Below are 22,313 nucleotides of genomic sequence, written 5' to 3'. Positions count from 1 at the left end.
TGGTCTGTGTGATCTTCTGGACTAGTTTCAATCGCCTGAAGGGATCAGGGAGGAATTTTCCAAAGTACTTTTTCCCTTATTGGTTTGGGAATTTTCCCCCTTTATTCCCTCTGCCTGGAGATTAAATGGTTGTTGGTGGAATGGGGTGGGGGGGGGGGGGGGCACGGGGGGGGGGGGTGCAGGAGTGGGGAGGGTGGTTGGTGGGTGGAGGAGGAGATGGGTTGGAGGGATGCTGAAACCTTTAATCATGATGCTGCTGTGATCACTTTGTGGGCCATTCTTTAAGGACCAGCTGATCTTTTCCTACCCATCTATTTTGCATGTTTTGCACAGTTACAGTAATATTTCCTTATTTTTACACCCTAAAATTATCAACAAATACAGATTCCTCCCTGTTGTAACCTAAACTGCCTCAGTAAACTGCTGATGGATGACGTTGTTTGGGAATGGAAGCAAATGAATTAGAATCAGTATAGATGCTAGTAATTCTTATCATGGATTTACAATAAAAAAAAACTGTACCAATTTATACAAAATCATAAAGCATTACAGGATGCTTTTAACACATAATTTCTTGTGTTATTATTTTTCTTCATCTCACCTCGGCACTCTTATCATTGCAACCTCACAATCTGGACAATGACGGCAACATCCAGTCGATGAATTTTGAGATATATCAAGATTCTGCACCGTAGTTTAAAAAGGAGATGCATTGAAATCGCATGAGTAACAAATGCATTAATGCAAAATTCCTTTGTTTATTTTAAGTAGTTTAATAATGAGCAGAGGAATTCCATATATCACTGAGCACAGTTTTAATCCAGAGTGTTAGCTAGGGCATTCACTGGAACACAGATTAAAACCTGTTTCTCATGGTTAAATCCTGTAGTAACTGGAGAACTCCACACTATGCAGCATGAACCAGCATAAATTACCATATCATTTGGGCCCAGTGAGCAATAAAGAGGGACACTGTTGTGCATTTAATTTAATTGCTTCAACATCTTGGAAAACTATCCAGGTGTGCGCATTTCTGTGAAATGTAATCTTCTTTAGGAAAAGAGAATTTTTAGTCCAAAAATAACTCTAACCTATCGGAAAATATCAGCAAACTACAGCACTGTTAGGGCAGACAGATAGGTAATTCACTACAACAACTTGCATATATTTGTTTTTATTCATCATTGGAAACTGCCCATCCCTAATTGCCCTTGAGAAGGTGGTGGTGAGCTGCTTTCTTGAACCACTGCAGTCCATGTGTGTAGGTACACCCACAGTGCTGCTCAGGAGAGATTTTGACCCAATGAAAGTGAAGAAGCAACAATATAGTTCCAAGTCAGGATAGTATGCGACTTGGAGGGGAACCTGCAGGTGGTCTGCTGCCCTTGTCCTTCTAGGTGGTGCAGGTCACAGGTTTGGAAGGTGGTCACAGGTTTGGAAGGTGCTGAGAAAGGAGTCTTGCGAGTTGCTTCAGTGCATCTTGTAGATGGTACATACTGCTGCCACTCTGTGCCAGTGATGGAGGGAATCAATGTTTAAGGTGGTGGATGGGGTGCCAATCAAGAGGGTTGCTTTCTCCTGGACGGTGTTGTTGAAGCTGCACTTATTCTGGCAAGTGGAGAGTAATCCATTACACTCCTGCCTTGTGCCTTGCAGATAGTGGGACAGGCTTGGGGGAGTCAGGAGGTGAGTTACTACAGAATTCCCAGCCTCTGACCTGCTCTTGTGCTGTAGTATTTATATGGCTGGTCCAGTTAAGATTCTGGTCAATGGTAACCCCCAGGATGTTGATGGTGGGGGATTCAGTGATGGTAATGCCATTGAATGTCAAGGGGAGATGGTTAGATTCTCTCTTGTTGGAGGTCATTGCCTGGCACTTATGTGGCACAAATGTTACTTGCCACTTGTCAATCTAAGCCTGAATGTTGTCTAGGTCTTGCTGCATGGGGACACGGACTGCTTGAGTACCAAACACGCCCACACTTCTGACCTTTTGTTAGATGGAGGTCCTTGATGAAGCAGCTGAAGATGGTTGGGCCTAGGACATTACCCTGAGGAATAAAAATAATAAATAAATAAACTCCTGCAGTGATGTCCTGGGGCTGAGATGATTGGCCTCCAACAACCACAACCATCATCCTTTATGCTAGGTAAGACTCCAACCAGTGGAGAGCTTTCCCCCGATTCCCATTGACTTCAGTTTTGGTAGGGCTCCTTGATGCAAAACTTTGTCAAATGCAACCTTGATGTTAAGGGCAGTCACTCTCACCTCACCTCTAGAATTCAGCTCTTTTGTCCATGTTTGGACCAAGGCTGTAATAAGGTCTGGAGCTGTTGCACTGGCAGAACCAAACTGAGCATCAGTGAGCAGGTTGTTGCTGAGTAAGTGCTGTTTAATAGCACTGTCTGACAACACCATCCATCACTTTGTTGATGATTGGGTGTAGACTGATAGGGTGGTAATTAACTGGGTTGGATTTGTCCTGCTTTTTGTGTACAGTACATACCTGGGCAATTTTCCACATTGTCGGGTAGATGCCTGTGTAATAGTTGTACCAGAACAGTTTGGCTGGGGGCGTGGCTAGTGCCAGAGCCCAAGTCTTCAGTACTGCAATCAGGATATTGTCAGGACTCATAATCTTTGCTGTATCCAGTGCCTTTCAGCCATTTCTTGATATCATGTGGAGTAAATCAAATTGGCGAAAGATTGGTATCTATGATACTGGGGACCTCAGGAGGAGACTGAGATGGATCTCCACTCAGCACCTGTGGGTGCAGATGGTTGCAAATGCTTCAGCCTTTTGCACTCACATGCTGGGCTCCGCCATCAGGAAGGATGGGGATTTGCGAAGCCTCCTTCTCAGCTGTTTAATTGTCCATCACCATTCACAACTGAATGTGGCAGGACTACAGAGCTTTGATCTGGTCCATTGGTTTTGGGGTCGTTTAGCTTTGTCTATAGCATGCTGCTTCCACTGTTTAACACGTATGTAGTCCTGTGTTGTAGCTTCATCAGGTTGGCACCTCATTTTTAGCTATGCCTGGTGCTGCTCCTGGCACGCTCTCCTACAATCCTCATTGAACCAGGGTTGGTCCCTGGCTCGATGGTAATGGTAGAGTGAGGGATATGCCAGGCCATGAGGTTACAGATGGTGGTTGAATAAAATTCAGCTGCTGCTGATGGCCCACAGCCCAGTGCCCAGATTTGAGCTGCTAGATCGTGTGTCCAGTGTCTAGGTCAATGCCAGGTGTCTGTCCAGTTTTATTCTTGTTTGACTTTTCTGTAGTGGTTTAATACAACTGAGTAGCTTGCTAGGCCATTTCAGGAAACAATTAAGAGTCAACCACATTGCTTTAGGTTTGGAGTCACATGTAAGCCAGACTAGGTAAGAATGACAGATATTCTCCCCTGAAGGACATGAGTAAACCAGATATAGTGTCTTTATATAGCGCCTTTAATGTAATAAAGCTTCACAGTAGCATTATCAGGAAAAAATTGACACCGACCCATATAAGGAGATAGTAGGACAGATGATCAAAAGCTTCATCAAAGGTTTAAAGGAGTGTCTTAAAGGAGGAGAGAGAAGAAGAGAGACACAGTGCTTTAGGGAGGGTATTCCAGAGCTACAGGCCCGTGCAGCTGAAGGCACAGTTACTGATTGTGGAGCGATGAAAATCGGGGATGCCCAAGAGGGCAGAATTAGAGGAGCACAGAGATCTCAGAGGGGTGTGGGGCTTGAGGAGGTTACAGAGATAGGGAGGGACAAGGCCATGGAGGGATTTAAAAACGAGGATGAGAATTCTCAGATTAAGGCGTTGCCGGACCAGGGGCCAATGTAGGTCAGCGAGCACAGTGGGTGATGGGCGATATCAAATTCTCTGAAAGAATCTTCATGATAGCTATAAGCAGAAATATAACTGAGTTGTTGCTTTACAGGCATTTGCATAACATATCACATGTGCAAACATATTAGTCTGTGTATTGTCAGTAATATGAGACCATTCTGAGCTTACTAATGCAGCTTGACAACATGATTGTCATACTATACTACATATAACCAATGGACTGGTACACCATATCCTGAAAGCAGAATGTGTGCTTTCTGCCATAAGCTCTATATACGTAAATAGGTTAAGAAAGGTAAAATGAGGTCTGGTGTAGCTGATTTGCGGAGGTCTCTGGTGATTCCTGTCAACAGCCTTTCATGAATCACGATCCACTGTCGAATGGCAGACTCAGGGGAAGCAGCTGTTAGGCAGATTTGCAAACAGGACTGGATTATAGTTTCAGTGTCAACTCCAGTGACCAAAAAATACTTTCATCTTTTGTGAGGAAAATCCAGCCACAAAACTCTCCCCTGATCTCAAGGGAGCAAAGATACTAACCAGTATTTTTTTTTTGTATTTTCCAGAGGACTCTCATGAGACGAGGCTGTTCTCTTTTGCTTCTGAATCTAGCAAATTGAATTTATGATTACAATTCAGACATTCTGGACCTTATTTTCAGACTGCTAATAACTTTGAAGCCAATTTTCTACCAGTTGGTAGATAGAAACTTTTGATGGTAAAATTATTTTCTGTGGTTTTAATTGCAATGCCATATTTCCCAGTGTAGATTTACCATAGCAAGCATCTCTTGACCAGGATATTCCAATCAGAGGGAAGAGTTATGACTGATGCAATCTGAGGTCCCATTATTATTTTTATTATTAATAAACAGCTCAATCTGATAGGAACATAGGAACAAGAGGAGGCCATTCAGCCCCTTCAGTCTGCTCCAGCATTCAGTGAGATTATGGGCTGATCTGTATTCTAACTCCATCCATCTGCCTTGGCTTCATATCCCTTTCAACCTCGTCTAGCAAAAGTCCATTGATATCAGATTTAAAATTATAATTGAGCCAGCAACTAATGCTTTTTGTGGGAGATTTCCATACTTCTAGCACCCTATGCATTTATTAATTTCTCACACTTTAATCTCATAACTAGCAAACATAACCAAGATTACCCAATCTCTCATTCCTATAGAGGTCTCTTCAGAGCAGGTAACATCCTGAGCTCTCACTAAGGTCAGCATATACTTCCTAAATAGAGGTTGCCCAAACTGAGCAGTGGTCTGCATACATACAGTAATATTTCCCTGAATTTACACCCTAAAATATTTATAGCAAGTGATCTACCATGTCTAGATAATCAGCTTTAAGAGCAGCTCTAACTAACTCTCAGTAACCACTGGGGTGTGGGGGTGAAGGAAACCGGCAATAGAAATAGTTATAATTGTTGCATTTATTTAAAAATGCCAAGTAAAGAAAACACATTGATCTAAATGCATTCATAAGTAATACAATATGGTTGGAACAGTCATTGCAGATCTGATATATAAAGGCTTGAAAAATATAACATCAGCAATTGGGTCTTGTCCAAAGATGTAGATTGGCCATGATCAAGTTGAAACTGTGAGGTCATGCATTTTAGAATAAGAAAGATAGATCAGAGTGTTTTCTCAATGGTGAGAAGCAAGGAACTGTGGAGAAACAGAGAGATTTAGCAGGTCCAAGAAATTAAATCACCAAGAGCTGGTGGACAGGTACACAAAGAAATTTGGTATCTCAAGAGGGCTGGAATACAAAGGGTGAATGTTATGTTACAGCTATACAGAGTTCTGGTTAGACCCCATCTGGAGTACTGTGTTCAGTCCTGGACACCAGACCTCAGGAAGGATATATTGGCCTTAGAGAGGGTGCAGCACAGATTCACCAGAATGATACTAGGACTCGAGAGGTTAATTTATGAGGACAGCATGTATGTATTAGGCTATATTCCCTTGAGTATAGAATATTAAGGGGTGATCTAATTGAGGTATTTAAAATGATCAAAGGAATTGATGGCGAGAAACTGTTTCCTCTGATGGGGGTAGAGCAGAACAAGGGGGCATAAGCTTAAAATTAGAGCTAGGTCGTTCAGGGGTGATGTCAGAAAGCACTTCTTCACACAAAGGGTAATGGAAATCTGGAACTCCTGTTCCTATGAAGGATATGCAGATAGGGTGAGATGAAGTAGGGTGGGAGGAGGCTTGTGAGGAGCATAAACAATGATATAGACCAGTTAAGCTGAATGGTCTGTTTATATGCTGTAACTACGAATCTATGAGCAGGAAGAGTGTGGTGACATTTGAGTTGCAGAGTTCCTGAGATTCCTCAGGATGTGATCTTGGAGTTATGCCAGGATTCTTCTGTCCAGTGCTAATCCTGCCAAAGTTTATAGGGTCAGTAGGAAGATACCTAAGCTGCATGAGACAGATGGGTATCTGCCTGCTGCTTGAAGGGCCAAATAGCCTCCTGCTATTCCTATGTTCCAACAGGCTAAAGGGGCTGAATGACCTCCTCCTATTCTTATGTTCCTTTCCAGGCCGATCTGGGAATTGCACCACAGACTGCCTCAGCAGTCCATATAGCTGCTGAGAACAAGTGCCATTCACAGCTACAAGTGGTGCAACCAACCACGAATGGGAAGGTCATGCATCCAACTGTTCAATCAAAATCCTTACATCGAAGGCGGCAAGAGCTTGTGAAGTGCATCAAAGGTTTGATCCAACCTGTGGCTTCCCTTTCAGAGCAGCAAGATTCTGCTCCAAGATTCTGCCTACCCACTTAGTGGGTTATTAGAAAATAGCATCAGTAATCAACAAACTTGCAAGAGATAGATGCAATAATTGTACCAGCTAAAGAGAGGTCAAAACCAAGATTAACAAGTATTAACATTTTTAAACATGGATTAATTGCAATTAATTTTTTTTTAAAGTTGCTTGACAGCCCAAATAAAGAGTTATTAATTAGAAGAACAAAGTATTTGCAGCAACAGGAACAGGCCATTCAGCCCAACTAGTCTATGCTGGTGTTCATGCTCCACATGAGCCTCCTCCTACCCCTCTTCATCTCACTTTATCAGCATATCATCCTATTCTTTTCTCCCTCATGTGCTCATCTAGCTTCCCCGTAAATGCATCTATACTATGCGCCTCAACTACTCCCTGTGGTATTGAGTTCCACATTCTCACCACTCTCTGGATAAAGAATCTTCTCCTGAATTCCCCATTGGATTTACTAGAGACTATCTTGTATTCATGGCCCCTAGTTTTGGTCTGTCCCACAAGTGGAAACATTTTCTCTATGTCGACCCTATCAAACTCCTTCATAATTTTGAAAACCTCAATCAGGTCAACCCTCAGCCTTCTCTTTTCCAGAGAAAAAAGCCCTAGCCTGTTCAATCTGTTCTTGTAGGTATAATCTCACAGTTCTGGTATCAACAACCTGCATTTATATTACGCCTTGATTCTGGTTAAAAACACCACAAGGTGCTTCACAAAAGGGTAAAGGAAGAATTGGTTGCCGAGCCAATGAAGGAGATAATAAGAGAGGTGACCACAGGTTGTTATTGAAGGGAATTTTTGCAATGCATCATCATGTTCCCAGATGGTGTAAAGACGGAGAGCATGTGCAAGGTAACAAGATCAGGTATGATTGCATAGTAGTTATTTTACTTATCTAGTAATCCCGAGGCTTAGATTTATAATCTGGTAACGTAAGTTCAAATTCCACTGTGGCAATTAATGTCTCTAAATCCAATTATCTAAATAAATGTGGAATAGAGAGCTAGTATCAGTCATGGTGACCATGAAACGACTGGATTGTTGTAAAAACCCATCTGGTCCACTAATATCCTTTAGGGAGGGAAATCAGCCATCCTTGCCTGGTCTGGCCTACATGTGACTCCAGACCCACTGCAATGTGGTTGACTCTTAACGACCCTCTGAAATTGCTGAGCAAATCACACCAAACAAATTTCACTACAGGACTGCAGCAGTTCAAGAAGGTGGCTCACCAATACTTTCTCAAGGGCAATTAGGGATGGGCAATGAATGCTGGTTTTGCTAGCGAAACACAGCCCGTGTAAATGAATAAATAAAAGTAAAGGAGGTTAGAGGGATCCAACATGGAAATTCATATCCATTGGACCTGCCGATCAACATGACCGGACAGCCTTGCTCGAAAGTAAGCTGATAAAACACACTTGCGAGACTTGTGTAAGAGAATGATCTGCTGGATGATATATATGACAGGGTTCGTCCTCATAGTTCTCTGCATCCGCGTATGTATGGTCTGCCCAAGACACCCAAACGTGATGTCCCTCTACGCCTTCCCTTATCTATGACTGATTCTGCACAACATGAATTGGCCAAATGGTTGGGCGAATTGTTACAACTAGTTTTGAGCAAGTTCTCCACATACACGGTGAAGGATTCCTTCACATTTGCAAAGAACATACAGGACTTGCGTATCGATAGCAATGCCGTGTCCCTGTGCTCATTTGACATTGCTAGACTATTCACCAATGTACTACTTAAGGAAGCCATAGATATTTGCACTGCAGCACTATATCTTGGCGATCCAGACCTGCCACCAGTGCGTGAATCAGTATTCATTGAATTTATGAATTCGGTAACTTGCACAGTTGAGTTCAGTTTTAATGACACCATGTATGCCCAAATAGATGGCGTTGCCATGGGATCTCCTCTATGCCCAGCTCTCGCAAACATCTTTGTTGGGTTCCATAAGGAGCGTGTCTTTGATGGAATGACACCTAACCTCCTATCTCTTCGTATATTTCTGATATGTAGATGATATGTTCACTATATTTGAATCCACAGCTGCATGTAATAAGTTCCTTACACATCTTAATGGGCTCCATCCTGCCCTCAAATTCACCTTTGAAATGGAGCAGTCAAATGAGCTCCCTTTCCTTGAAGTATTAGTTGAGAAATCTGCTCAGGGGTTCTCTACCACAGTCTACCGCAAACCTCCCATCACTGGTCAATACATGCGTTGGGATTCTTACAGTTTCACGCACTAGAAGATTGGCCTTATTGGCAACCTTGTAAATAAGGCCCAAGCCATTTGCTCACCATACAAGCTTGATGCTGAAATAGGGTGAATCAAAGGCATCCTGCATGACAATGGCTACTCTGATCAGATCATTTCTCACTGTATATCGCGCAAACTTATGAACGGGCCTAAGACCATCATTACAGCCCTGAAAAGACCCCTGTCTACCTTACATTACCCTAGAAGAGTAATGTATCCTAAAAATTTGAGCAACAGGTGAAGCTAGCTGTTTCACACTGCTACTATGCAGTAGCAACATGTGTGGTGTTCACCACTAACAGGATGCTGCCATCAAGCCAAAAAGACATCCTACCTATCACACAAATGTATAATGTGATATATGAATTTCAATGCCAGTGTGATGCTAGGTATATATGCTGTATGTCCCAAAGACTAGCAGATCGTATCAAACAACATGTCCCTTCTGCTGTTTGCAACGGACAAGGTACAGACCGTACTCAACCAGCCTGTGCGTGCAAAACTCAAAACATAGTGTCCAACATTAGATGTGATTCCGCAATTGGACAACATTTGCTAAATAATCCTCAGTGTGCTAAGAATTACGCTGACAACCAATTTAAGATTGTCAGTCAGGTTGACAGTGTAGTGCATTTGTGCGTACTGGAAGCTACATATATTAATACACAGGAAACCTGTTCTTTGCAGACAGAAAGAACATATATACACATTGCGCCTGTTCAGCAAAACAAAATAAGTGACAGCCATTTGCTGGTTCATTCCTCAGGGCAATGCCTTGACCAAGCTGCCTAGTTTAAATTTCAAACAAAGCTGGGCAGTTAACTGTCAGTCACCATAAACTGGTGCATTCTCCATGGTAATGCCTCTACCAATCAGAGGCAACTTGCCAACCAAACAGCAGTCTCTTCTCATACAGTATAACTTCGTTACTTTCCCTTACATTGGTATTCTTTCAGGTTGTCCTGATGAGTGCAAGATGAAAAGCTTGGACAAATGTCTCTATTTTCAGCAATACTAAAGAGGATTTTGTCAAAAAAGAGAGAAAGGATCAAAAGAAATTGCTTGAGGCAGGTAATAGAGTTGAACTGAAGCAGCCAGGGTATATAACTGGAAGAGGTAAAATCAAGTAAAGAGACTTAAAAAGAAACAAAACTTATTGGAGAAAAGTTTGGGAAGGAACGTAACTGCAGGGAATAAAAAAACCAATAGCAATGTTTTAAAACAGCAGATTGTAATGGATAGTCAAGCACAGGAAGTTCTGGCAGTTTGTGATCAAGGAAACAGATACCAGGGCAGAAGTGATAAGCATCTGCAAGAACATATGAGTAAGATTACACAAGAAGGGAAAGAATGGCCAAAATTCTCATCATCCAGCACAAGGACACCAGTCCCCTTTCCTTGCTCATGTCACCACTACAGTCATAATTTGGAGAAACACATTGTGAAGCTTATCACTGTCAAGTTATTTGCAAATGGAACACAAGCAGGCCATTCAACACCTCAAGCCTATTCTGTCCTTCAATGAGATCATTCTGCACGTTAATTCCATCCACACACATTGGGGGTAGGCTGGAGAATCAAATTGGAGTCACAAGCTCAAGAAACAATGGGAGATGTTACTATGGAAAGAGGGGATTAAAGCATTTAAAAGTAAATATTCTGCCCAACAGAATCTGTTCCACTGGGTCAAAAATCACTGCGTTAGTCCGGACAATCAAGACTTACAAATCTCACCAGGTTCCTGCATGTAATGCACTTTTTTGACTTACATCGGTTGCAGTGTACTTTGCTTTCAAACAGAATGTGCCGGAGCTGCAGTACACGGACGCTGTTGCACAGAAACAGGTCATTTGGCCCAACATCTCCACACTGGTGTTCATGTTCCACATGAGCCTCCTTCCATCCTACTTCATCACACCCCATCAGCATATCCTTTTATTCCTTTCTCCCTCATACATTTATCTAACTACCCCTTAAAGGCATCGAGACCATTTCCCTCCACTACTCCTCGTGGTACTGTACATCATCAACTATTCAGATACTAGATGTAATAAATTTTTGGAGCCTGGGTAAAGAGATTTTCATTGCTCAAAGTATTCATTCCATTAAGGATCTGGAATGCCTGAGGAAGGTCTCCTTTTAGTCTTCTCTTCATTAGTGTCAGCAAATCCATTTAAGTTGTCGCTCTTTATAGTTCAGGGGTGGAATGTTATGAGTGCCGTGGCATTTCCGACAGAGGGACCAGAAGTTGTTGTAACTTCTGCTTCCGCTGCAAATCCTGTTCCCCACGTAATTTTGTATGTAAATTAGCCATGCGGCGACAGGCACGGGGGACACGTGAGATAATGCGACGGGGATGGCCTTTCATTGGTGGAACCCACCGTTGCTGCTCCAAACATCATGATTCCCACAGATATAAAACATTCTGTGTTTGTAGCCTCAAGGATCAGCAACCTTCCTTTCATGTATCTCCAGACTAACTTAAATTGAAGCTTTTGCTTAAATCAAAATGTTTTTCCCTCACTTATTTTGTGAAAGTCATCACCAACTTCATATCAGTTATTTTACTTGCAGCTAAAGTGAATCAAATGGCAGCCAGTAGGCAGCATCCCATTGCGCAGTTCAGTGATGCCTCCCTACAGGTTCTCCTCCAGGCCATCAGGGAAAAGTGGGAGGTCCTCTTCCTGCAGATGGAGTGCGAAGACCCTCCTGCCTCACCAAGGCAGCCTGCATGGACGGTGCAGATGAGGTCTTAAACCTTAGGTGACTCATATAACTTGGGTGCAGTGCCACAAACACATCAATGACTTGCTCAGATTAGTGAGGATAAGTGGTCCTGGCGAAGCTGCTCCATTATTTTCTTCCATGGCTCCATGTCTTTAAAGTAGAGGATGTGCAGTGGAATGCATAAGCAGCCTTGGTGCCATTCACAAAATGATGTTGCGCCAGGATGAAGATTGGCATTGTTTATGTGATTGGATGCATCGTGCAAAAGCCAATGCAGAATGAATGATGTTAATGCATGTTGATGCATGTATGCAATGGTTGTGATGCATCATTTGCAATGTCGTTAAAACTGCACTTTCTGCTGCATGATAAACGAAGCTACAACCAGCATGAGCATGCTAGAGTGGGAGGAGGGGTCTCTGACATGAGACTGCTGAACATGGCTGAGGAGGAGGCTTCGGAGATCGCAAGAGAGGAGGGAGGCAGGGTGAGCGAAGATGGCGAGGCAGGAGACAAAAGTTGTAACGATTGAAGTGTCATCTCTGCTCTTGCAACCATATGTGGAAACTCAAGGAAATAATGTAATCTCATGCGAAACTGTTTGTACCCCAACTGCAGGTGCTGGCACTCGAGTCATAGAACACCATGTGGCAAAAGAATCCACCTCTGGGAAGGACGAAGAAGCCAATGCCTCAGAGGGTGCACCGTCACCTGCCTCTTCATCCACCTCCATCAGCGCAGGTACATCCACACGGTCCACAGGGAGTTTAAGATTAGAATCTGGGTCACAATTTTGTGGTCACTACACAGACACGTCCCAGCAGCCGATGGAGTGTGAGTCATCTGGGTCCCCTGACAATTGGAAGACTGCTGGGGACCAGGCCCCTGCTCAGTCCCACGCTCATGATGATCCTCCATTTGTTGCTACGTAAAGTCTGCTGGATGTGCAGTAAACGTCAGAGATGCCTGAGGTCAAACATGGCTTTGCGCATGCCATGGAGGAGTGCATGCAAGCCATGACGCCTGCCATGTCCCAGGCATTTCAGATATGATTCCCCCAGTCGAGAGTCTGGCGAGCTCTGTGGTGAGTCTGGTTGAGCACTCGAGCCATATGCAATCTGCCCTGCACTCCATTGCTGTTGCCATGGGCTCCATGTGCAGAGTCTAAGCGAGAGGGGGATGAGGAACCTGGACCTCCAGGTGCTCCTTCCCCTCATGGAGCCAGGCAGGTGCCATCATGCACACAGATGGAGGAGGAGCGTGTGCCAGCTGCCCTGGGGGGCTTCCTCTCAGGACACCCCCAGGGTAAGCGGGTTTCGTCCTACTCCTTGACATTGACCCCCTTACCTCAGCAGGCGAGCACACGGGGGATACGCAAACACCAGTGCTGCAGACCCCCAGTAGGATGGAGCTATCAAGGCCCCGATCCTCCAGAGGACGCCTGTCACGGTCATCCACAGCAACGGGGCAGTGCACTGAGGAGACTGCCTCCACCTCAGTTGCTAATGTCAGCGTAGCACCTAGACATTGTGGGAGAAAAAGGATCTTGAAAGAGTTTTGAGCATGAAGGTGGCATGGATGCTGTACAAATTGTGACAATTGAAAAAAATTAATACATTTTTATTGCATTCAAAATTTAATATGGCAGGACGCAATGATGTTACATAGAAAAAAACATAGAGAGTGGTGGGTGCGTGGAATGCGCTGCCAGCGGTGGTAGTAGAAGCAGATACATTAGGGACATTTAAGCGACTCTTGGATAGGTACATAGACAATAGTAGAATGAAGGTTAGGTAGTTAGTTTGATCTTAGAGTAGGTTAAAGGTTCGGCACAACATCGTGGGCCGAAGGGCCTGTACTGTGCTGTACTGTTCTATGTTCTATGTTCTAAACTAGGAGCAGGAGTAGGCCATTCAGCCCTTCAGGCCTGCTCCTGTTTGCAAAGCATCTTAGAAAATGTCCGGTGGCCATATCTCATTGGACTTTTAGCCTTCACCCTTCAATGATGGCTGTTTTCCCATTGATGATTAATAACTTTTTCCAATATTGTTCTGCTTTGCTTTTCTTTTCTATGGTCTTAATGCTGCTTACAGTGGTGTGTAGTCACATTCATCGTAGCCCACAGATGATTTCAAATTCCCATCACATGAAAATGTAGCCACACTTTGTTAAAATTGAAGCGATGAATGAGACCTCAAGCGTATGTGAATTTCTGTGGGGAATTGTTATGTTTCTCCTCTCAATGTTCCTTGATGATGTGCCTTATTTTTGTCTGAAATGTGAATAAATTAGATTCTCCCTGATGTCCCTTGCAAGTCTCTCCATGGCCCTTATATCGATGATGGCATCATTGTCATTGTTGTCCTCCTCCTCACCCTCTTCATAGCCTTCCTCATCTGACGAGGACTGGTGTTCCTCCTGTTCCTCCACCTGAAGAATGTTGCCATGTCTAATTGCCAGGTTGTGCAAGGCACAGCAGACAACGATTATTCGTGACAACTTCTGTGGTGCGTACTGAAGAGCCCCTCCAGACTGGTCAAGGCAGCTGAATTGCATTTTCAGCATGCCAGTGAAGTGCTCAGTGATGGCTCTGGTGAATGCGTGAGCAGCATTGTATGTCTCTTCAGCAGCACTTTGGGGATGATGTACTGGTGTCATCAACCATGTATAAACAGGGTAACCCTTGTCACCCAGGATCCATCCATCCACTTTGGCTGGTTGCTCAAAAACTGCTGGCAGCTGGGAGTTCCTCAAAATGTATGAGCCATGACAGCTCCCTGGGAAACATGCACAAACATGCATGATTCTTCTCCTGTGGTTGCAAACCAGTTGCTCATTTAAAGAGTGGAAGCCTTTGCGATTGACAAAGACAGCAGGCTGGTCCAGGGAGCTCTAATGGTCACATGAGTACAGTCAACCACCCCTTGCAATCTAAAGAAGCCAGCAATGGTGCCAAAGGGCACAGACTTTGCTGCCTGGCTGACCTCGTCTACAGGTAAGTAGATGAAATCATTGGCACGCCACAAGGGGCATTGGTCACCTCTTTGATGCACCTATGGATTGCAGACTGTGAGTTGCCAATATGTCACCCGTGAATCCCTGGAAGTAGCCGCTGGAAAAAAATTCAGTGCAAAGTCACCTTGAGGGCAACCGGCATGGGATTCTCACAGAAGCCGAATGGCTGCAGATCATGCTGCAGGATCCCACAAATTTCTGTGACATTTCACGTGACATCCTTAGGCATCTCTGGCATTGCCTCTCTGACATTTGAAGGTAATTTGTCCTTGTCCTGAGGATGTGATGACAAACCAGTATCCATCTTGGATAAGGGTTTACCTGGATATTATCGTTCAGGGCATCCTCACCTCCCTGTTCCGCCTGTTGCTGGCACTCAGGCATCAAGAGTTGGGGTAAGACAGCCCTCCCCAGTCTCTCTCTTTGCTTTTCTTCCCATGGTACCAGACAAATTGGGTGTATGAGACCCATGTCACTGCAGCTTTTCTGAACAATAAGCAGGGCGTGGCAATTAAGCCCTCTATTAACATGAGCTGAAACACTGAGGCAATGAACAGCTCCCTTACATCTCCCTTCAAACTGCAGATAGGTAGAAGGCATACCCACTGTCATTTGCCTAATCCTGCTCTCCTTTCTCTCCTTGTGTGTCCATGTGGTTTCTATTATTGTTGGAGAAAATGGTGTGCATGAAATTCAGGGCAGGTTTCCCCACCTTCCAACCTCCTCCTGCAACCTTCTAGTTGAACCCATCACCTTTGAGCTATCCATTGTTACCGTTACTCTTCCCTCCATTACCATTGAGCCTCCACCCATTACTGAGCACAGTGTAAACATCAATGTATTCATGCCATCCTTCCCCCACTCCGTTCCTACTCCCGTTACTATCGACATGCCGACTTTTACCCTTGAACCTCCTCACATCGAACTGACCATTGTTGCCGAGTCCCGGTCCCCTCCATATGAAGCTGTTGAATACCCAGCCATTAGTCTCGACCTTTCCACATACGGAATCCATTTTCCCCCATTGACTGTGATCATTCCCTCTGCTAACCAATACCCCAATTTGCCCCACAGCTCCCTGACGTTGATAGCACTCATCTCTCCCTTTAGGCCTTTGCCAAATATCTTCACACAGTATTGATCTAATCTACCCGCCATCCCAGCAGTCGATACAATGCATCTTCACCATCAACCTCAACCATTCAACAACGTGGAAGCTCCATTCCACCCTTCCCTGCTTCTCCATGCACCTGATCCCCACCCTTTTTTCCCTGACTACCCTCCCTGCTCCTGCATGTTGCCCCCACCTTGCCTTCGCTGCCATCCCCTGAGATGATTTACCCTTGTTAGTGCGGAGCCTGGAGGCAAACATCCATTGCAATGCTATCGTTAGTTTAGCAGCTGTGTTAGAGAAAGAAGAGCACAGACTTCAGACTCAACTGTACAAATCCGACTGCTGCACGGGAATATCGCTTACCATTCACTTAATCTGGCAGTTAGGACTAAATTGTAACTATGCATATGGTAATGAGTATTTATGTTATTCAAATGAATGCAAAACTGCACTGGGAAAACCCCGGAATGCCGCAAACCTGCCGTCGACTTAATTCCTCGAAAATATCCTGCCATTAGAAATCTGAAAAAACACTTCCAACCTAATTATACCACCCCACACAGCAGCAAATCCGCTACAACAGAAAGCATAAAATTCCACCCCCCCCACCCCCCGCCCCCCCCAGATGTCTGATCCCAGCTGTCAGATGGGTAGCCCATTGCTGCACCTTTTCCAATACCAAGATGCCACCTGTGGCTCAGTGGGTAGTGTCATGATGGCTGTTTGTGTGTGTGTGTGTGTGTGTATGTGTATGTGTGCGCACGTGCGTGTGTGTGCATGTGTGTATGCGCGTGTGTGAGTGTGTATGTGCGTGTGCATTTAAGTATTGGATACTTATCAGTACTTGGAAGCGAAATTGAAAGGAACACTTTGTACTATGGTGAGTCACTGGACAGGGGTTTGTTGTAAGGTCAGATAGTACATATAGCTGCAGTAAGAAGGAGTCTCATCGAGTCATAGAGTTATACAGCACAGAAACAGGCCCTTTGGCTCATCGTGTCCATGCCAGCCATCAAGCACCTATCTATTCTAATCCCATTTTCCAGCATTTGGCCCGTAGCCTTGTATGCTATGGCATTTCAAGTGCTCATCTAAATGCTTCTTAAATGTTGTGAGGGTTCCTGCCTCTACCACCTCTTCAGGCAGTGCGTTCCATTTCCAACCACCCTCTGGGTGAAAAAAAATGTCCTCAAATCCCCTTTAAACTTCCTGCCCCTTACCTTAAATCTATGCCCCTCATAATTTTGTGTACCTCTATCAGGTCTCCCGTCAGCCTTTTCTGCTCTAAGGAAAACAAAGCTAGCCTATCCAGTCTCTCTTCATAGCTGAAATGCCCCAGCCATGGCAACATCCTGGTGAATCTCCTCTGCACCTTCTCCAGAGCAATCACATCCTTCCTATAGTGTGGCGACCAGAACTGTACACAGTACTCCAGCTGTGGCCTAACTAGCATTTTGTACAGCTCCATCGTAACCCCCCTTCTCTCATGCTCACATCTCTGTCCTGGGATTGCTGCAGTGTTCCAGCGAACATCAACGCAAGCTCGAGGAACAGCATCTCATTTACCGATTAGGCAGGCTACAGCCTGCCGGACTGAACATTGAATTCAATAATTTCAGAGCGTGATGGCCCCCCCTCCCCCTTTTATGTTTAGTTATTTTTTTATTTTTTATTATTTATTTGGTTATTTTATTTTAGTTTTTTTAGTTTGGTTAGTTTGTTTCTACTGTGCCTACCCACTGTTCCTGTTTTTACATTTTTTTTTTAATGTTTGTGCTTGGAGTGCTTCGTGCTTTACAGTCTATTCACACCCTCTCTATACTAATGCTTTGTTTTTCAGCACACCATTAACATACTGTTTGCCTTTGTTCCATGACCTTCCGGTCAGTTAGTCTCTGTGACCTTGTCCTATCAACACCTTCTCTTTTGTTATCTGTTGTCCCACACCTCCCCCACCCCCCCCCCCCCCGCTTTACTTGCTTAAAATCTTTTGCATTTCTAATATTTGTCAGTTCTGAAGAAGGGTCACTGACCTGAAACGTTAACTCTGCTTCTCTCTCCACAGATGCTGCCAGACCGGCTAAGTATTTCCAGCATTTCTTGTTTTTATTCCATCATAACCTCCCTGCGCTTATATTCTATGCCTCGGCTAATAAAGGCAAGTATCCCATATGTCTTCCTAACCACCTTATCTACCTGTGCTGCTGCCTTCAGTGATCTATGGACAAGTACACCAAGGTCCTTCTGACCCTTTGTACTTCCTAGGATCCTACCACCCATTGTATATTCCCTTGCCTTGTTAGTCCTCCCAAAATGCATCACCTCACACTTCTCAGGATTAAATTCCATTTGCCACTGTTCTGCCCATCTTACCAGCCCATCTATATCGTCCTGTAATCTAAGGCTTTCCTCTTCACTATTTACGACATCACCAATTTTCGTGTCATCTGCGAACTAACTTATCATACCTCCTGTAATCACGTCTAATTCATTAATGTACACTACAATCAACAAGGGTCCCAGCACCGATCCCTGCGGTATACCACTGGTCACAGGCTTCCAATCGCAAAAACAACCCTCGACCATCACCCTTTGCCTCCTGCCACTAAGTTAATTTTGGATCCAATTTGCCAAATTGCCCTGGATCCCATTAAAAGCTTGTTAATGCTTTGTTAAAGATAAATCTGTGACTTTAGTCTGGATTTTGTGTGGCCCCATGAGGTGGGATCGGAGTCATGGGGGCATGGAGTATCACAATGGGTGGCGGCAGATAGTGGCAGGGCAGCAGGCCCGTAGCCTTCCTGTCACCAAGTGACCTTCCCAGGGGCAGGATAGGCTGATGACAGGCTTCTTACTTAGAGGCCTATTGCGGCCAATTAAGGGGCTCCTCCCCTCCGCTGCTGGAATCTTACCAGCAGCAGGGGGCCTCGCCACGTGGGGAGGTTGCCTTGTAACATGAGGTGCACTCCCTGCGGGCTTGGGACGGGTTTTTCCTCCGTGGGCAATTTGTGGCCCACAGAGGACACCCACCATGTACAACTTTACACTCTGGAACCCCCTCCCCCTGGACTACAAGACCACCCCCCATTCAAGTCCCCCTTGCCAGGGCCTTCTGGACTGGCTCTGGCGAACCCAGTTCACTTACCTCTTGTCTGGGGTTCCAGAGCTGGGCCTGGGTCCAAGGCCTCTGCAGTACTGGCAGTGACCACCGCTCTCGGTGGTGCTGCCAATACTGCTGAGCTGCCAGCCCTCTGATTGGCAGGCAACTCATGGACGCGGGATCTCCATCCTTAAAAGGATGGGGATCCCACCTCCTGAAACTTTGATTTAAAAAGACCAGAGGATTGCTCCGGGGGGCACGAAAAAGCAGAGGTGGGGTTCCCCCGCCTTTTTGGCCTGGCGCCAGGAGCCCTGCTCCAGCACAAAATCCAGTCCTTCAAGTGTGATACTTTCAGCCTGAGATGTGACAGATAGCACTCTCTTGTCTCTGCGTCAGAAGGTTGTAGGTTCAAGTCCTACTCCAGAGATGTGAGCACAAAATCTAGGCTGACCCTCCTGGTGTAGTAATGAGGGAGTGTTGCACTGTCGGCGGTGGAAGAGGATTTGTGTGTCTGCGTATGCAAATCAATAAACGTTAGTACAAAAGGCTGATGGAATGTTGGCCCTTATCTCAGGGGACTGGATTTCAAAGAAATTTCAAAACCACAGGACATCCCAAAATACTTAAAGCTTTTGAAGTGTAGTCACTGTTGTAGGAAAAAGGGCAACTAAATTACACACAGCAAGCTCCCACAAACAGCAATGTGACAAATGACCAGATAATCTGTTTTTAGTAATGCTGATTGAGGGATTGAGCAGGGCACAAGGAGGAACTTCCTTCCTTTTCTAATAGTGGCTGTGGGATCTATTGTGTCCATTTGGGAGAGCAGATGGAGCCTCGATTAACATCTCATCCAAAAGACAGCATCTCCAGGAGTGCAGCACTCCCTCAGTACTGCATCAAGAGTGTCAGACTGGATTATGTCTTTGAGTCTCCGGTGTGGAATTTGAACCCATGACTGTCTGGCACAGAGGCGAGAATGCTACCCACTGAACCATGCTTGACACCTATTACACCCGATAAAATTCTGTTAATGGTTCTGATAATTCAGCACAAAATGCATTGTCAATTCTGAGGGCACATTGTGCATAGCTGGATCTGATACTCAGCCTTGTAAACTGAATCAGAGTTGCTTCCTTCAAGTCAGTCAGCTTCCTCTTCACGTCTCTCCCAGTCCTCAGGGTTGTAGAGGTGACATCGATCCTGCCTGCTCTTTGTTTCCAGTTCTGCTGGTTCAGATACCTCTCAGCAAGGTGCCCTTCAGTTCCATATAGAATTTGCTCTCCTGTCTCATAATTTTTTTTAATGTCAGCACTTCCAACACTGGGGCATCAAAGCAGTTCTTGCCGAGCTCTGGGTGGCTGCATTTTACAGCAATTTCTCCCAGTAAACCACTGTTTGACTGTCCCCTGTGAAAATTCAGGGATTTAAATCACTCCCCCAGTGCGGATAACGCTTGATCAGCCTTGTTTTAGCTACTGTACTGGTCAGCCTGCTGTGCAGATAATAGAGCACATGATTTTCGGCTGTCACTCAAGCTAACAATGTCAGGGCTAACAAGCAGGAGCAGATTCTCCCAAATGGCCTCCTCCTGTTCCTATGTTCCTTGAATGACACATCAACAGGAGTTTTCAGCCCTGTGCATTTGAAATGCGTGAGTAAACATTCCCACCTGTGCGATATCGAGATGGGAATGGTATGCAGTGAGATATCGACCCAACTTCTTGTGCGTAGCTGCTCCTGCCTAAATTTCACAACATCACAGAATCATACAGATCAAAATGAGGCCATTTGAAAGAGCTATCCAATTAGTCCCACTCTCCACACTCTTTCCTCAAGTATTTAACCAATTCCCTTTTGAAAGCTACTATTGAATCTGCTTCTACCACCTTTTTAGGCAACATATTCCAGATCACAACACCTCGCTGCGAAAAATTTTCATCTCTCCTCCAGTTCTTTTGCCAGTGGCCATAAATCCTAAAATTTAACAAATGCCTTTGCAGACTCCTGCTCAAGTTACAGACCTGCAGCCTGCCTCCACTAAAGAGGAGGCAAATACGTGATTGTTACTCCGCTGCCTCTGTTTCCTTCCGAACGAGCCTAGGGGATCATATGCACAAAAGAACATAAGAAATAGGAGCAGGAGTAGGCCATTTGGCCCTTTGAGCCTGCTTCGCCATTCAATAAGATCATGGCTGATCTTCTACCTCATCGCCACCTTCCCGCAGTATCCCAGAACCATTAATTCCCTTAGTACCCCGAAATCTATCAATCTCAGTCTTGAATATACTCAACGACTGAGCATCCACAGCTCACAGGGATAGAGAATTCCAAAGATTCACAAGCCTTCAAGTGAAGAAATTTTTCCTTATCTCAGTCCTAAATGGCTAGCCCGTTATTCTGAGACTCTGACCCTGTATTTTAGATTCCTCAGCCAGGGGAAACATTTTCTCAACATTTACCCTGTCAAGCCCCTTAAGAATTTTATATGTTTGAATTTGATCAACTCTCATTCCACTAAACCCCAGGGATTATAGGCCGAGTCTACTCAACCTCTCCTCATAGGACAATCTCCTGATCCGAGGTACCAGCCCAGTTCTGATGAAAGAACACAGTGCTTCCTCTTGTGGGGAGACTAGAACTAGGGGACACAGTTTAAGAATAAGAGGTCTCCCTTTTAAGAAGGAGATGAAGAGAAATTCTTTTCTCTTAGAGGGTTGTGTTATGATCAGGTGAGAAGGGGTCTCGGGGTTTCCTCTCAGCCTTTGCCTGGTTTAACCATAACAGGGATTAACTTTAGAAACACCATGTTTTTAGCTCCCCCTTACCGAATCCTTGTTCACTGCTCCAATTGTAAGACAAAGAAACCAAACAGGTTCCCTTAGATTTAAACAAGAAAGGTAGAAGCTTATTAATCTTAAACTCTAATTTGGTTAAAGACTAAGAATTTGCGACGTGACCACGTTAGTATGCATACGCAATAAACACACACATAGATAGAGACAGAAAAAGTAGAAAAGAATAAAGGGGAAAAGTTTGAGGCAATATCAGGATTATAATTAAAGTCCTTTAAGTTCAATGTGGAGTCTTTGGTTGCCGGTAAGTCCTGCAATTTGTTGGGGCCCAGTGCACGCTTCAACTTGTTTTGATGTTGGAATCTTCTTTCTTTTGAGGTTTATGTGTCTTCCATAAGTCAGGTGGCTTGGGAGAAAGTGAGAGAGAGAGAGACAGCCAGGAGAGAGGCTTCCTGGTTCCAGCTTCAGTTTCAAACTCTCGTCTAAATTCAAACTGTCTTGTGTCTCATTCAAAGCCTGGATCAGCTGGTCAGTCATGTGACCAGCTGGTTTCACCAGTCCTGCCTTTGTAGATTTCAAAGTTCTTGGTGGTGGAGTGAGGGGTGGGGGTGTGGTGGGGGTGGGGGGTGTGTCTCTTACTG

The sequence above is a fragment of the Heterodontus francisci genome, chromosome 4 (genome assembly GCF_036365525.1).
Source record: "Heterodontus francisci isolate sHetFra1 chromosome 4, sHetFra1.hap1, whole genome shotgun sequence".
Lineage (NCBI taxonomy): Eukaryota > Metazoa > Chordata > Chondrichthyes > Heterodontiformes > Heterodontidae > Heterodontus > Heterodontus francisci.
The sequence above is the reverse complement of the archived record's forward strand: the minus strand, read 5'-3'. Positions refer to the sequence as shown.